This window comes from Ovis aries, chromosome 3 (genome assembly GCF_016772045.2).
Source record: "Ovis aries strain OAR_USU_Benz2616 breed Rambouillet chromosome 3, ARS-UI_Ramb_v3.0, whole genome shotgun sequence".
Classification (NCBI taxonomy): domain Eukaryota; kingdom Metazoa; phylum Chordata; class Mammalia; order Artiodactyla; family Bovidae; genus Ovis; species Ovis aries.
The window spans coordinates 122,548,801-122,565,007 of NC_056056.1; the positions used below are offsets into that span (position 1 = coordinate 122,548,801).

The following is a 16,207-nucleotide window of genomic DNA, read 5'->3' on the forward strand; positions in this document are numbered from 1 at the left end:
GACCAAATACATCAGCACTTAATTATTTTATAATAAATATCAACTGATACTATTACTGAAAAATGAAAAAAAAAACATGGTCAGTGCTACATAAGGGATCTGTTTCTTTAAAGGAAGGAATTATTTTTATTTTTAGCTATATTTATATTATGAAAAAACCTGTAGTTATAAAGTATTTGAAAATAAAAAAATTACATGTAATAAAAATCAAAACTGCTCTTTCCATTTGGGATCTATGGCCTCTATTCTAGAAAGAAACTTTTATTAACAGATAATTCCTGTATGGTCCTTCAAAAATGTTTTTATATAAAATATTTAGAGTCTTTTTTTTTCAAATTTATAGCTTTTATTTTTTAATTAAAAAATTTAAATCTTTTTCATAGAATTACAGTTGATTTACAATGTTTCACTCTCCTGTACAGCAAAGTGACCTAGGTTTACACATATATACATTTTTTTAAAAATATTCTTTTCCATTAGGGTTTATCCCAGGAGAATGGATACAGTTCCCTGTGATAGTAGGACCTTGTTGTTTATTCCTTCCAAATGTAATAGTTTGCATCTACCAATCCTAAATTCCCAGTCCATCTCTCTCCTGACACTTCTCCTCCTTGGCAACCACAAATCTGATCTCCATGTCTGTGAATTTGTTTCTGTTTTGTTGACAGGTTCATTTTTGCCATATTTTAGATTCTACATATAAATGGTATCATATGACTTTTAGATTTTTTTATATAAATTTGCCTACTTCTCTCTTGCTATTTTGTCAGTTACTGTTACTTACATTTTGAGCCTCAGTTACTACTTACACACTGGAATTTCTATTCTTTTTGATATGTTGACTCTTCACTACTGTGAAATGACTTTTAACAAATCTTTGTTAATACTCTTTATTGTAGAGTTGCCATAAAGTAATTGTGGTGTTAACCTTGTTTGAAATTATTAAAACCACTCAAGCTTTGTTATGGTTTGTGTTTTTACATATTATTATTTTCAGTTTTTTCTGTGCCTTTATATTTAATGCATCTCTTATAAACAGCATATGGTTGGGTCATTCTTTTTTCAACCACTATGGTAATCTTTGTTTTTTAATTAGATTATTTTGTTCATTTACACTTAACATAATCATTGACATAGTTTTATGTCTACTTGCCAGCATCTACTACCTTACTATTTTGGTTTACTTTGTATCTCAGTTGGTAACGAATCTGCCTGCAATGCAGGAGACCAGGGTTTGATTCCTGGGTCAGGAAGATCCTCTGGACAAGGAAATGGCAACCCACTTCAATATGCTTGACTGGGGAATCCCATGGATAGAGGAGCTTAGCAGACTATATATAGTCCATGGGGTTGCAAAAGTCAGGCACGACTTAGCAACTAAACCATCCGCACCATCTTACTATTTATCTTGTGTTTGTTCCATCATTTCCTTTTTTTACCCACTTCTTTTCTGTCTTCATTTGGGTTATGTTTTATTATTCCATTTTATCTTCTCTTTTGTTTTTTTTTTTTTTATTCTGTCCTTCCATGCTTTTTGTGGTTCTTATTTGAATTACAGTATGCACCCTCTATTTAAAACAGTAGTCTGTCTTGAAGGTTATTTTATGAACAATTTAAGGAGCTTCAATTTTCTTTCCAGTCCTTTATGCAGTTGTTATACATTTCATTCCTCCTCCTGCCAATCCCTCTATCTATCTACGCATTCATCTATCATCTATAAACAATGCCTTATAGGTTTCATTATTTTCACAATCAATTATCTTTTGGGGAAATTTAAAAAAAAAACTGATTTAAAAAAGACTTTTTCACTAGACACATAATTACCATATCCCCCTTCCCCTTTTTTTGGGATGAAGTGAAGTGAAGTCACTCAGTCGTGTCCAACTCTTTGCGACCCCATTGACTGCAGCCTGCCAGGCTCCTCTGTCCATGGGATTTTCTAGGCAATAGTACTTGAGTGGATTGCCATTTCCTTCTCGAGGGGATCTTCCCAACCCAGGGCTTGAACCCGGGTCTCCCGCATTGTAGACAGAGGCGTTACCATCTGAGCCACCAGGAAAGTCGTTTTTTTTTGAGGGGGAGGATATAGATTCTAATTTTCATCAGGCATCATCATTTAGCCTAACTAACCTACTCCACCATTCATATACTACACGTCTGCTAGTGGTAAATTCTTGACATTTTGTTCATGAGAAAATATCTTTATATTCCCTTTGTTTCTGGATGATATTTGAAGGACACATTTCTGGACTTTGAATTATACTTTAATTTTTTTTATTCGTTAGCCTTGATGATGTTATTTCACTGTTTTTTTTTTTGTTTTTTGTTTTTTTAATGAGAGGTACTGAGTCCTAGTTATCATTATTCCCTAAGTAGGCAGTATGTTTTTCCCTTTCACCTAGTTTAAAAAATATTCTTATATTTGGCTTTCAGCAGTTTGACTCTATTATGCTTATGTGTGGCTTTTTAAAAAAACTTTATCTTGTTTGTGGTTTGTTGTAATTCTTTAATTTACAAGTTGGTATTATTTTTCTCAAATTCAAAAAAATGCTCAGCCAGTATTTATTTACCCAATATATTTTCCTTCCCTTTCTGGGATTCCAATGACACCTATATTAAACTGCTTGATATTGTCTCACAGGTCATTGACTGCCTCTTAAATTTTTAAAAATTTATTTTTTGTGTGTATTGGTTTCAATGATTTTTATTCTCCTATCTTCCAGATAACTTATATTTTACAATATCTTGTCTTCTGTCCATCCAGTGCGTGCTTTTTTTTTCATTTTGGACATATTATAGTTTTCAGTTTTAGAATTTTTTTAGCTCTTTTATCATAGTTACCATTTCTCTAGTAAGATTTTCCTTCTTTTCAATTATTATAATAGCAGTCTAAGATGCTGAAGCAGCTAATTCTGACCTGTCATTTCTGTGGTTGTTTTGAATTATTTTTTATTGCTTAGTTTTGAATTACATTTTTCTGTTTCTTCAGCTATCTAATATATATGTTGAACATTGTGAATTTTGTGTTGTTGAAAATCTGATTTATTTATATTCCTTTGATGTATTGCATGTTGCTCTGGCAGGCAGCTAATTTACTGATACATCAGTGTAATTACCTCCACTCTTGTTTTTCAGGTTTTAAAAATGTGGTTATAGAATGAGTAGCCTTTATTTTGGGTTAATAGAAACCCTTTTGCAAAAGATATTCTAGATCGTGTCTTTTTTCTGTATTCTCAAAGAAATGATTAGAGTAGTCAGATGAAATCTGATTTGTTATACCTGGTATTTTTTCCAGCTGTTCTTTTTTTTTTTTTTTTTTTCCTGAGCAGAACTTTGCAGAACATTACCTGGGGCAAGTACAGAAAAGCTCAGTCTTTGGCAAAAGACATAATTAGAACCCCTAGGGAAAGTGCTGAAGCTTTTTGTTTCTGTAGACTTCAATACCAGTTCCAATCACCTCATCATTGTCAAACTCTGGTCTTTAGTTTCTCAGGAAGGAGAGGTCACCAAACTCACTTAGACTTCACCTCCCTATCCTGTCCCACAATTCGGAAAGCTATACCAGGCATAGAACTGACACTTTGTGAGGTTCATCTCTGTTTCTCACAGGTTTCACATACGTATACATATAATATGATATATTCATAATATACACAAATATAAATATATATATATAGTCAATTTCCATTATCTTCTTTGGAAATTATTAGTCTTCCTTCTCTGAAACACACTAGGTAAATTTGGCAGTTAAAAAAAATTGATTATATTTCCTATAAGAATAAGATAGAAAATGAGAGAATAAAAAAATTGTTTAAAAACCTTCACAATGAAACAAATTTAGTTTCTTTTTAGCTGTTCTAGCTTTTATGAATAAAATGATTAAATGTGAAATAAAAATAATGAGAACAATCAGTGTTTCATGTGCTTATGCTAATCCTGATACACTAACCATTGGCAATGTACTGTTGGTTGTTTTTACATTTCTGAGCTATAAATGCATTCTGTTTTCACTATCTGCCAAAATCATAAATAGTTGAGGTTTAAAATGACACCTAGCTACATCTCTATTTGTCTGAATAAACACCTGTATGTGATATGTTTATAACTGTTGCAATACTCCTTTTCTTCACCCTGACAGTTCTGTAGAGATACAGTATATCATTGTATAGAATTCAAAGCATGTCCAACACTTTGTGCTAAGGCATTGCTGCTTCAAAATGTTTACAATTTGATCCTCTCTGTACCTACTGAATCCACTATAACAAACATTGCTGGATGCACTGAAGTTTATGGATGAATTAAAGGTAAACACAAAGTTTTTTTTTTTTTTAAGTGAGCTCAAATATAAATGTATTTGCATTATCTAAGCAAAATGCTGTGATGAAGGAGCCAAAAAATGTTTATATAATTAAGTAAAATACAACATAGATGCATACCAATATATTATCCAGAGTTTGGAAACAAACCAACAATTATACAATGGATTGTTCTTTATAAAAACTCTTTTTAAAATAAAGAAGAGAGAGATACTTAAATAATAATAATTAAAAATAAAAATTCCTATTGCTTTCCTGATTTGGAGATATACATGTGTGTATATGTGCATGTGTGCTAAGTTGCTTCAGTCGTGTCCAACTCTTTGCGACCCTATGGACTGTAGCCAGCCAGGCTCCATTGTCCGTGAGATTCTTCAGGCAAGAATACTGGAGTGGGTTGCCATGCCCTCCTCCAGGGGATCTTCTTGTCTCAGGGATCAAATCAGTCTCTTACTTCTCCTGCATTGGCAGGCAGGTTCTTTACTACTAGTGCCACCTGGGAAGTAATGGGTAACACACATTGCTAGAGAAGATAAAAAGTAATTACTGTGGCTTGCAAACCTCCTCTAGAGGCACTTGTTTAAGTAGTCAGGATTTCACCAATTTCTAAAATCTAGACCAGGATCTTCCTATTAATTAGAGGTTGGAATTTAAACTAGTGCTAGGAAATCTGCCAAAAATCAAGCCAGAAAGCAAATCATACTTCCTAGATGAAAATATTTTATAGTTTTCTCTTGTCTCTCATGATTATTATTGCTTAATTACATTAGAAATCTTACTATCAAACAGTTTGATTAATTACAAGTAGACAGTAGAATAAGACAAAACCATGAACAATTATATATGTATGTATTAGGCATTTATTGTGACATAAACCATATAAATATACATTATAATTTTTATGTTTGTTCATTTATTTTGCTTCAGTTTATAGCTAAAGGCTTTTTCTTTTGGCAACACTCTGTTGAGTAGAGGTCCATACAGTCTCTACCAACTAAAAATATACTTTGTGAACATATGATAACTTCCACTTTCTTTTCATTTTAGGTGGAAGAAAAATTTAATCAGAAAACCCTAAGTGCATATGCCTTCTAAACATGCACTATTTTAATGTAAATTAATAGTATTAACAATTAAGTTTTTCTAAATACTGGATCAAAATCTTATAAAAACAAAACTGTATTTCTTTTGTACTCATATTTTCTTTGTTTAAATATATTTATGAAAGTATAAAATTACCATAACCAGAACATCTTGGAAGAAGAAATTTGTGATTACACTCATTTAAGTCTTGGTAGGCATATAACTCAAGTGAAGGGAGCAGAAATGTACGTTCTTGCCAGACAGTAGCTTCCTAACCACAAGCGTTCAGCCTCTTCTAAGTTGTTATGTTTTGCTGAAGGAATGAAGGTGTTGATTAAGTTGGAGAGTGATTTATGTTGAGCTGTGTTAAGAGAGTTTTTTGATACATATTCAATGTCCTTTATCCTGCTAACTACAAGCTCTATAAGGATAGGGATCTTGTCTGTCTTGTTTACCACTGCATCTTCAGTGTATAGTACTATACCTTGTAACTAGCAAAAAGTCAGCATAGATTGAATGAAGAAAAGCCGTGATCCTACAAGCCATTTACATGACACATCTAAACATAGACTGCAGGCAACATACAAAGTATACAACATCATAGGAAATCAAGTAACCATTTAAAAAACTATCCAGCTATTAAACTGACAGTATAGGAAGCGATAATAATTGAAACAAGAATGATGGCAATAAGCACTCTTGTACATTCCTGGGAGAAGTACAGATTGACACATTGATTCAGAGGACATGATTTTATAGTTCTGCTTAAAAGCCTCAGAAACATTAATATACCCTAAATGCTTCAGAGACATATATGAAAATTTATGCATCAAGATATGTTTTACAGATACAGTCAAGTCCATAAGTGAAAGTGAAGTTGCTCAGTCGTGTCCAACTCTTTGCGACCCCATGGACTGTAGCCTACCAGGCTTCTCCATCCATGGGATTTTCCAGGCAAGAGTGCTGGAGTGGATTGCCATTTCCTTCTCCAGGGGATCTTCCCTACCCAGGAATCGAACCTGGGTCTCCCACATTGCAGGCGGACGCTTTACCATCTGAGCCACCAGGGAAGCAAATATATTACAAATTGCCTAAATATCTAACAGAAGATTAAGTATATAATGTGACATATATAGGGTGAAATATTATTAGTGCATTTAAATCACATATTTTTAATGACTTAATGGAAATGGAAAACTATATATGTAGAAGATCATGTTTATTATAAAACACATACAGAGAAGCAACAATAAAATAGAAAGAACTTATCTGTTTAGAGGGTGATAAGTTCTTTGAAAAATTTTGTTTAATTTTTTATTCTTTATTTGTTTTTTTTTTTTTGTAATGAGCATATTGCTTACAAATCAGGACAAAAATTACCTTAAAAGCCTTTTCATTGTAATTCCTGTATCAATTTTTTTTTTTATTCTTTCAAAATGTCATCAGAAAACGGATCTTGATTATTTAGATTATTTAGTGAGCTGGAGAGAGTCTGTGAAGTTCCATACACATTAAAATGCTAGCCTAGCATGACTTTTGCTTAAATTCAAGGGTGTCACATTTGATACAATGTTAACAGGAAAAAGAACATTAGAGATGCCCTAATTAAACCTCCATCTTTAGCAGTAAGTGGCCATGCACTATTTCCACATTAAGCTTTCAATGAAAGCATTTTTCAAAATTGGCATATATTTGTACTTGTTTGGGAAACAAGAACTGGGATGTAGAAAATAATACAGCTAATGGGCCAAAATTCTTTATGCTAACAAGTATTTGCATTTTAAAACATGGCAGTAAACTGAATGTTTATTAAGCATGAATACTTTATAAATTGATTAGTCATGAAGTTTGACAATAGTTTCCAAGTAGAAAGTTACTTTTTCCAAAGGAAGTAAAATGACAGAAAATGAAATAAGAACATTTTCCATTGGATTACTAAAGCTTGCTTTATTCTCTTTTGTATTTGAGGTATTCACTGATGTCACTTTTTTTCCTGGGGTCATTGTTGCGATTCAGTTAAACTGTGCCCGTCTCTTTCTGATCCCATTAACTGCAGCACACCTTGCTTCTCTGTCCTTCATACTGTCTCCCAGAGTTTGCTCAAACTCATGTCCATTGAGTCAGTGATGCCATCCAACCATCTCATTCTCTGTCATTCCCCTTCTTCTGCCCTCAGTTGTTCCCAGCATCAGGGTCCTTTCCTGTGAGTCAGCTCTTCGCATCAGGTGCCCAAAGTATTGGAGCTTCAGCCTCATCATCAGTCCTTCCAATGAATATTCAGGTTCACTTCCTTTAGGATGGACTGATTTGATCTTGCTGTCCAAGGGACTCTCAAGAGTCTTCCAGCACCGTAATTCAAAAGCATCAATTTTTCAGTGCTCAACTTTCTTTATGATAATACTTGACTACTGGAAAACCATAGCATAACTAGATGGACCTTACTTGGCAAAGTGATGTCTTTGCTTTTTAATATCTGTCTAAGTTTGCCATAGTTTTTCTTCCAAGGAGCAAGTGTCTTTTAATTTCATGGCTGCCATCACCATCTTCAGTGATTATGGAGCCCCCAAAATAAAATCTGTCACCTTTTCCATTTTTTCCCCATCCGTTTGCCATGATCTGATGGGACTGGATGTCATCATCTTAGTCTTCTGAATGTTGAGTTTTAAGGCAGCTTTTTCACTCTCCTCTGTGATTAGCATGGTGTTATCTGCATATATAAGGTTGTTGATATTTCCCCCTGGGTTCATACCTAACCTATATTTCATAGCCTTCTCTGCATTTATATTGAAAACATATGACTGGAAAATAACAAGTGAACTTTCAGGCCCAATTTCTTTTTTTCCCCTTAGAGGAGTCATTTCAGGATATGCTTAAATATAATGAGATTTCTAGATTCAAGGATGCTGAATCTCTAAATCACTTTTTCTATAAGTACTTCTTAGGAAAGCTGTGCAATCAGGAACATTCACACTGGGCTTTGCATGAGAGAGTAGCACAAAGGGACTGAGATTGCTTATTGCAGCAGATAGTACTAATTACAATGACTAATACAAAAAAAAAAACCAGTACCTTCAAGTGAGATGCTGATAAACCAAAATTAGAATATGTGACGCTGGCTTAGGAGTGGGCATCTTTATTTAATAGGAGAATAAAACAGGTTGGTTAATCCGTGATTACAGTGAAAAGGCATTTAACAGCTGTCACCTATGATAGTTTAGAAGACAGTCCAAAGCTCACTGAGCTTATAGTTCTAGAGATGTTTGGAAAATAGATATTAACGATATGTATGTATTATTATGGATGGTTTTAGCAAAGTATTGTAAGAAAGATGCAAGCTGAGAAAATAATTGGCAAGTTTAAAGTAGAATTGAAAGGGAAAAGAAAAGTTGAGAGAAAGAAGAGATGGTATGTAAAAGACTTTGAAGAACTAAGACCCAGTGAGATTTCTCAACTGCACAGAGTGACTCAGATTTGTGCCAAAGATCAAATGAAAGACATGTTCTGACAATTCAAGCTTGACAGGTTCAAGATTATCTGAATGTAAGTTAAGATGGAGAGAGCAATGATAAGCAAGATACCAAAGAAAGGAAAGGTATTTGGTAACAAAATCTGGCAGTTCTTGCTTCATGTGTTCGAAATTGACTGGAACCGAATAGTTTGCAAGTTTTCAAAATAATCATATGGCGAAACAACCACAAGTCCACGTTAAAAAGTCTTTGACTCTACGATCCTAAAAATGACTTTTAGACATCTACATTTCCGTGAGCATGAGGTGGGTTTTGTATGTTATATGCAGCCAAGAAAGATATATTCTTCAATAGCTACTTCAGATATGACCACCAAGGATAAGATGAAGCACCCTTCAAGGAATTTGATCTTCTTAACACAGGCATTCTTCTGAGGGAATATAATGGTGCCTAATTGAGAATCTTTTTTTTTTTTCCCAGAAAGTGGGACTTTACAATATCTGCCTTGTTATATTCCATAAATGCCATAGATCAATTACTTTTGTGTATCTTCTTTTCTCTCATTTTCCAAATAAGAGTTGTTGAGAAAATTCTGTCTTTGTCTGCGGTAGGTGTACATGGAGCATCAGGGGCAGAAAGCATGATTTTTTACCTTTCAGATTTCAGAACCACATTTTTGGTTCATACATGAATCTGATGAAGATAACTGTCACCATTCAAACATCCCAGAATATAAACCAGATGCTGTGACCAGGTGAGATTTGGGATTATTCATTTGAGAAAGTTGAGAATGTGGAAGATAGTATGAAAGGAATGTTTGGTGATCAGAAGTGTAGACTGTCAAGCAAGATACTGCTAGAGAATTATCAAACTGTGTCTGATGTATCTCAAATGCAGAGTTACTTTGTTCAGTCTGCATTTCAATCAGTTTGGAATTTTATGACTAAGTCTGGTCCATTAAATCTCCCATCTGATCCTCCACACTTCTTCACTTCTTTAAGACAAAGATGGAGGCATTAAAAGATGGTAGGAATCTGTTTACAGGCAAACCACTCAGAAAGGGATGAACAACAGATACACTTTAATTGCATTCAACCTTTAGGACTTCTGGACTACTGTTGTCGTTTGCTGCTGTTGTGTAAGTTAGCATTAATGACCCTGAGTATAGACACACATTTTAACAAAAACAATTTCATCTTATAATGAAATTAAAATATTATTTTAAATAAAAAATATATAGTATATTTTAGGTAAGCAAATAAAATAATATAAATATAAATTTTTTTATACGATATACACATGCAAAAATTATTTTAATTGACTTCAAAGAGGCTAAATATTGGTAATTTTTCTTCTTTTTTGGAAAGACAGCAACATTCATAATTATTACATGTCTATTATTTAAAACATATAAACCAAAAAACACAAAAATAACTCTACTACTACTGCTTTAGCAAAGACGTCAGGAGAGTGAGCTAATCCTTTTGGCAAACACTGAATTTCTCTGGGGCCTAATTTTCCCCACAATTCAAAGAACACATAATAACGTGGATTTTGGACATGTGGTTGTAGGTGACTGTCTAGAGATTATTAATGACAATTTCAAAAGAAGCTGTCATCAGTACCTACGTTCAGTTCAGTTCAGTCACTCAGTCATGTCCAACTGTTTGCAACCCCATGAATCACAGCACGCCAGGCCTCCCTGTCCATCACCAACTCCTGGAGTTCACTCAGACTCACGTCCATCGAGTCCGTGATGCCATCCAGCCATCTCATCCTAGGTCGTCCCCTTTTCCTCCTGCCCCCAATCCCTCCCAGCATCAGAGTCTTTTCCAATGAGTCAACACTTTGCATGAGGTGGCCAGAGTACTGGAGTGTCAGCTTTAGCATCATTCCTTCCAAAGAAATCCCAGGGCTGATCTCCTTCAGAATGGACTGGTTGGATCTCCTTGCAGTCCAAGGGACGCTCAAGAGTCTTCTCCAACACCACAGTTCAAAAGCATCAATTCTTCGGCGCTCAGCCTTCTTCACAGTCCAACTCTCACATCCTATGATGTCTTTAAATTAATAGCAGTTTATATTGCTCATATTGTTTTCCCCAAAGACTACTGTTCTATTCTATTTGACCTTAATTGGTATAATTGATAACAGAACTTGGAGTGCGATTTTAATCACGTAGGTACAGCTTTCCTGACAGAAGAAGAAAAAAAAAAAAAAATGGCTGCTGTGAGTTATCTATTATTACTAGGGAGACAGACAGGTAAAATAAATGACTGTTTGCTATTTTAACCTGAGACTTTGGGACTTTTAGATCATAACTAGCAGTTTATTAATGGTTATAAAGAGTTTGGGCTAATCTCCAAACAATTAATGAAAACTAATTGGTGTGTAATTTAACACAAAGGAAAAGATGAGAAAATTAGTTGGACAGGTTAGAGATACACACAAATGATCCAAAGAGAAAAGCATGTTTGAAAATGTTTTAAACATTAGTGCAACCCTGAATAAACAAGATTTTTATGCTAAACTGTTAAGGTCTTATTATTTGAATGTTTAGTTTGATGTAAAGACTGAAAATGATTTTATTTAGGAATGTGATTACTTCACTGCTCATGGAATTGAATGGATTGTTCATGCGTGTGGGGAGTGAAGGGGGCAGTTGGATGCTGAAAAGAAAATAGATATCACTAACTTAATATTTAATATCATTGATTACTAGGGGATAATGAGCTGGTTATTCTAAAAAGCATTGTGTCTTTCACCTTTATCACCATTCTTTGGCCTGTTCATTGCAATTATAGAAACTCTAGAACTCAGAAACTGACATTTCTTTGGGAGTTGAAGAATGTTTACTCTCTCTTTCCACTGAAGAATTTTGAATTCTGGATCCTGTGGCATTACCTATTCCTTGTTTGTTTGTTTTAATTTGAGAAAGAGTCTTACTCACTAAACCAGGTTTTTAACAACTGAGTCACTGTCCAGTATTTGTAGTTCAGTGCAAAAAAGGGTAAGCAATCCACACCGCAGTACCATATCACTTCTCTTCTTTAATTCTTTGGCTCTAATGCTTGGTAACAGCCTTTCCCACCAGGGAGTGTTAACTCTACCTGGGTAGACTGGGACCAAGATAGATACTCCAGGACCTAGATGTGTACTTGGCATGTGGTATTAAAGAAACTACAAAATAACAATAAAAAAATAATAACTATACAGCTCAACTGTATCTGAGACTCTTCTGGAAGCTCTTTTATTTAGTTAACCAAAGTGAAAGTGAAGTAGCTCAGTCTTGTCCAACTCTTTGCGGCGCCATGGATTGCAGCCCACCAGGCTCCTCCGTCCATAGAATTTTCCAGGAAAGAGTATTGGAGTGGGTTGCCATTTCCTTCTCCAGGGCATCTTCCCAACCCAGGGATCGAACCTGGGTCTTCCACATTGTGGGCAGACACTTTACCATCTGAGCCACCTGGGAAGCCCTAACTAATATCAAGTCAAATCCCTCCTCTAACTAATATTTTCCTTGGATCTCCTATCTCAGTCCTCCCCTGGCTTTCTCTAATTCAAATCTCATGAAGTTTATTTCTATTTTCCTATCTTCCCCCCTTTATCACAAGGAGAAAAAGTGTTCTTCACACTCATTAAAACTGCTTTTTCTTCCTAAATTCTTATTTTTATCATTTCTCATTCCAGAACTTTGCTTCCAAATTTATTCTCTTCCTGTCTAGCACACCCTTCCTCTTCAACTATACTTCTTTTCCTCTGCCTGCAAATATTCACAGGGCTTAAATATTCTGAAAAACAAAACCAAAGAAGCAAAAGGTATTTTTAATTTTATCCTACTATACTGCTTTCCAATCTGTTTTTTTTCCCCCTTTGTACAATGGACACACCTCATACCATCATGTTAATCAGTTCCCAGAATCAAAAGTGTTTTAACTCTTTCTTTTATTTACCATATTGGGCAAGATGACAAATTCTCAAATTTTTACTTATAATATTTCTGTTGGGTTAGGGAAGCTAAGGGAACAGGTCCAGTATGGGACTGAAAACAGAGCCAGAAGGCCCTCTCCAACCCCAAAAGCTAGATATGATATCTTGACTGCAAAAAGTGGCTTCAGGGGACTCTGTGATGGTCTTTATTAAACAGTGGGAAATATTTTAGTAAAGTTTCATAATTTTTGGTTTATAGTTAACTACATGTTGGGAACAAGAGTTAATACGTCTATTACTCACTTTTCTAAAGGTTAGGATTCTTTCACCTTTAGTATCAGTCTGAACACATTGATTATCACTTTATAGATAGGCGGTTCAGTTGCCAAATAGTGTCTGGCTCTTGTGATCCCATGGACTGTAGCCCACCAGGTTCCTCTGTCCATGGGATGGCCCAGGCAAGAACACTGGAATGATTTGCCAATTCCTTCTCCAGGGAATCTTTCTGACCCAGGGACTGAACCTGGGTCTCCTGCACTGCCGGCAGATTCTTTACCAACTGAGCTATCAGAGGAAGCCCATTACTTTACAGATAACCAATGCTTATTTGTAAGAACTCCCTTAACTTACTGCTTCAAGATTGCAAATTTACCTGCATCTGCTCACATTCTTTTCATTTCCTTCTTTATTACAGCGGAATATAATTGTATTTTCTCAAGACTAAGGTCAATCCTGGGCTTAGAATCGTTATCTCCCCCTACTCAACCAGTTTATCCTCAGAGGATTCTAATAAACTCTAGATTGTACAGTATTTAATACAAACAAAAATAAATAAAATAAACCAAAAAGCAAACACAGAGTCACCTCTTCCCAGATACCACATTTTTATCTATCTTTCTGATTCATATACTTTTATGAGGTTAATATATATTCACATTTCAACTTAGATTGTTTCCTATTTATGGGTTTTCTACTCCAGTTTAGGTTTCCTCTTTCCAATCTTTCAGAGACGTTTCTTCTTCCTATCTACCAATCAGTTCAGTTCAGTTCAGTCGCTCAGTCGTGTCCGACTCTTTGTGACCCCATGAATCGCAGCACGCCAGGCCTCCCTGTCCATCACCATCTCCCGGAGTTCACTCAGATTCACGTCCATCGAGTCCATGATGCCATCCAGCCATCTCGTCCTCTGTCATCCCCTTCCCCTCCTTCCCCCAATCCCTCCCAAAATCAAAGTAATTTCCATTAAGTCAACTCTTCGCATGAGGTGGCCAAAGTACTGGAGTTTCAGCTTTAGCATCATTCCTTCCAAAGAAATCCCAGGGTTGATCTCCTTCAGAATGGACTGGTTGGATCTCCTTGCAGTCCAAGGGACTCTCAAGAGTCTTCTCCAATACCACAGTTCAAACACATTAATTCTTTGGTGCTCAGCCTTCTTCGCAGTCCAACTCTCACATCCATACATGACCACTGGAAAAACCATAGCCTTGACTAGATGGACCTTAGTTGGCAAAGTAATGTCTCTGCTTTTGAATATGCTATCTAGGTTGATCATAGCTTCCCTTCCAAGGAGTAAGTGTCTTTTAATTCCATGGCTGCAGTCACAATATGCAGTGATTTTGGAGCCCCCCAAAATAAAGTCTGACACTGTTTCCATTGTTTCCCCATTTATTTCCCATGAAGTGATGGGGCCGGATGCCATGATCTTCTTTTTCTGAATGTTGAGCTTTAGGCCAACTTTTTCACTCTCCTCTTTTACTTTCATCAAGAGGCTTTTTAGTTCCTCTTCATTTTCTGCCATAACGGTGGTGTCATCCACATATCTGAGGTTATTGATATTTCTCCCGGCAATCTTGATTCCAGCTTGCGTTTCTTCCAGTCCAGCATTTCTCATGATGTACTCTGCATAGAAGTTAAATATGCACGGTGACAATATATAGCCTTGACGTACTCATTTTCCTATTTGGAACCAGTCTGTTGTTCCATCTCCAGTTATACCTGTTGCTTCCTGACCTGCATACAGATTTCTCAAGAGGCAGGTCAGGTGGTCTGGTATTCCAATCTCTCTCAGAACTTAACACAGTTTATTGTGATCCACACAGTCAAAGGCTTTGGCATAGTCAATAAAGCAGAAATAGATTTTTTTTTTCTGGAACTCTCTTGCTTTTTCCATGATCCAGTGGATGTTGGCAATTTGATCTCTTGTTCCTCTGCCTTTTTGAAAACCAGCTTGAACATCAGGGAGTTCATGGTTCATGTATTGCTGAAGCCTGGCTTGGAGAATTTTGAGCATTACTTTACTAGCATGTCAGATGAGTGCAATTGTGCAGTAGTTTGAGCATTCTTCGTCATTGCCATTCTTTGGGATTGGAATGAAAACTGACCTTTTCCAGTCCTGTGGCCACTGCTGAGGTTTCCAAATGTACTGGCATATTGAGTGCAGCACTTTCACAGCATCATCTTTCAGGATTTGACACAGCTCAACTGGAATTCATAGTCATGCTTTGCTCGTAGTCATGCTTTCTAAGGCCCACTTGACTTCACATTCTAGGATGTCTGGCTCTAGTTGAGTGATCACACCACCGTGATTATCCAGGTCATAAAGATCTTTTTTGTGCAGTTCTTCTGTGTATTCTTCTCACCTCTTCTTAATATCTTCTGCTTCTGTTAGGTCCATTCCATTTCTGTCCTTTATCGAGCCCATCTTTGCATGAAATGTTCCCTTGGTATCTCTAATTTTCTTGAAGACATCTCTAGTCTTTCCCATTCTGTTCTTTTCCTCTATTTCTTTGCATTGATCATTGAAGAAGGCTTTCTTATCTCTTCTTGCTATTCTTTGGAACTCTGCATTCAGACGCTTATATCTCCTTTTCTCCTTTGCTTTTCACTTCTGTTCACAGCTATTTGTAAGGCCTCCCCAGACAGCCATTTTGCTTCTTTGCATTTCTTTTCCATGGGGATGGTCTTGATCCCTGTCTCCTGTATGCTGTCACGAACCTCATTCCATAGTTCATCAGGCACTCTATCTATCAGATCCAGGCAACTTGAGTCTATTTCTCACTTCCACTTTATTATCATAAGGGATTTGATTTAGGTCATACCTGAACGGTCTAGCAGTTTTCCCTACCTTCTTCAATTTAAGTCTGAATTTGGTAACAAGGGGTTCATGATCTGAGCCACAGTCAGCTCCTGGTCTTGTTTTTGTTGACTGTATAGAGTTTCTCCATCTTTGGCTGCAAAGAATATAATCAACCTGATTTCAGTGTTGACCATCTGGTGATGTCCAGGTGTAGAGTCTTCTCTTGTGTTGTTGGAAGAGGGTGTTTGCTATGACCAGTGCATTTTCTTGGCAAAACTCTATTAGTCTTTGCCCTGCCTCATTCTGCATTCCAAGGCCAAATTTGCCTGTTACTCCAG

General features: G+C 35.9%; 1 protein-coding gene and 1 non-coding gene across 2 annotated transcripts in view; both read right to left on the reverse strand.

The window, feature by feature from the left end:
* MGAT4C (MGAT4 family member C) overlaps positions 1–16,207 on the reverse strand; it is a 756,879-nt gene that overhangs the window by 299,836 nt on the left and 440,836 nt on the right. The window lies entirely within an intron of this gene.
* Positions 6,398–6,469, reverse strand: TRNAC-GCA (transfer RNA cysteine (anticodon GCA)). The gene has a single exon. It is a non-coding gene; the product is annotated as a tRNA-Cys (tRNA).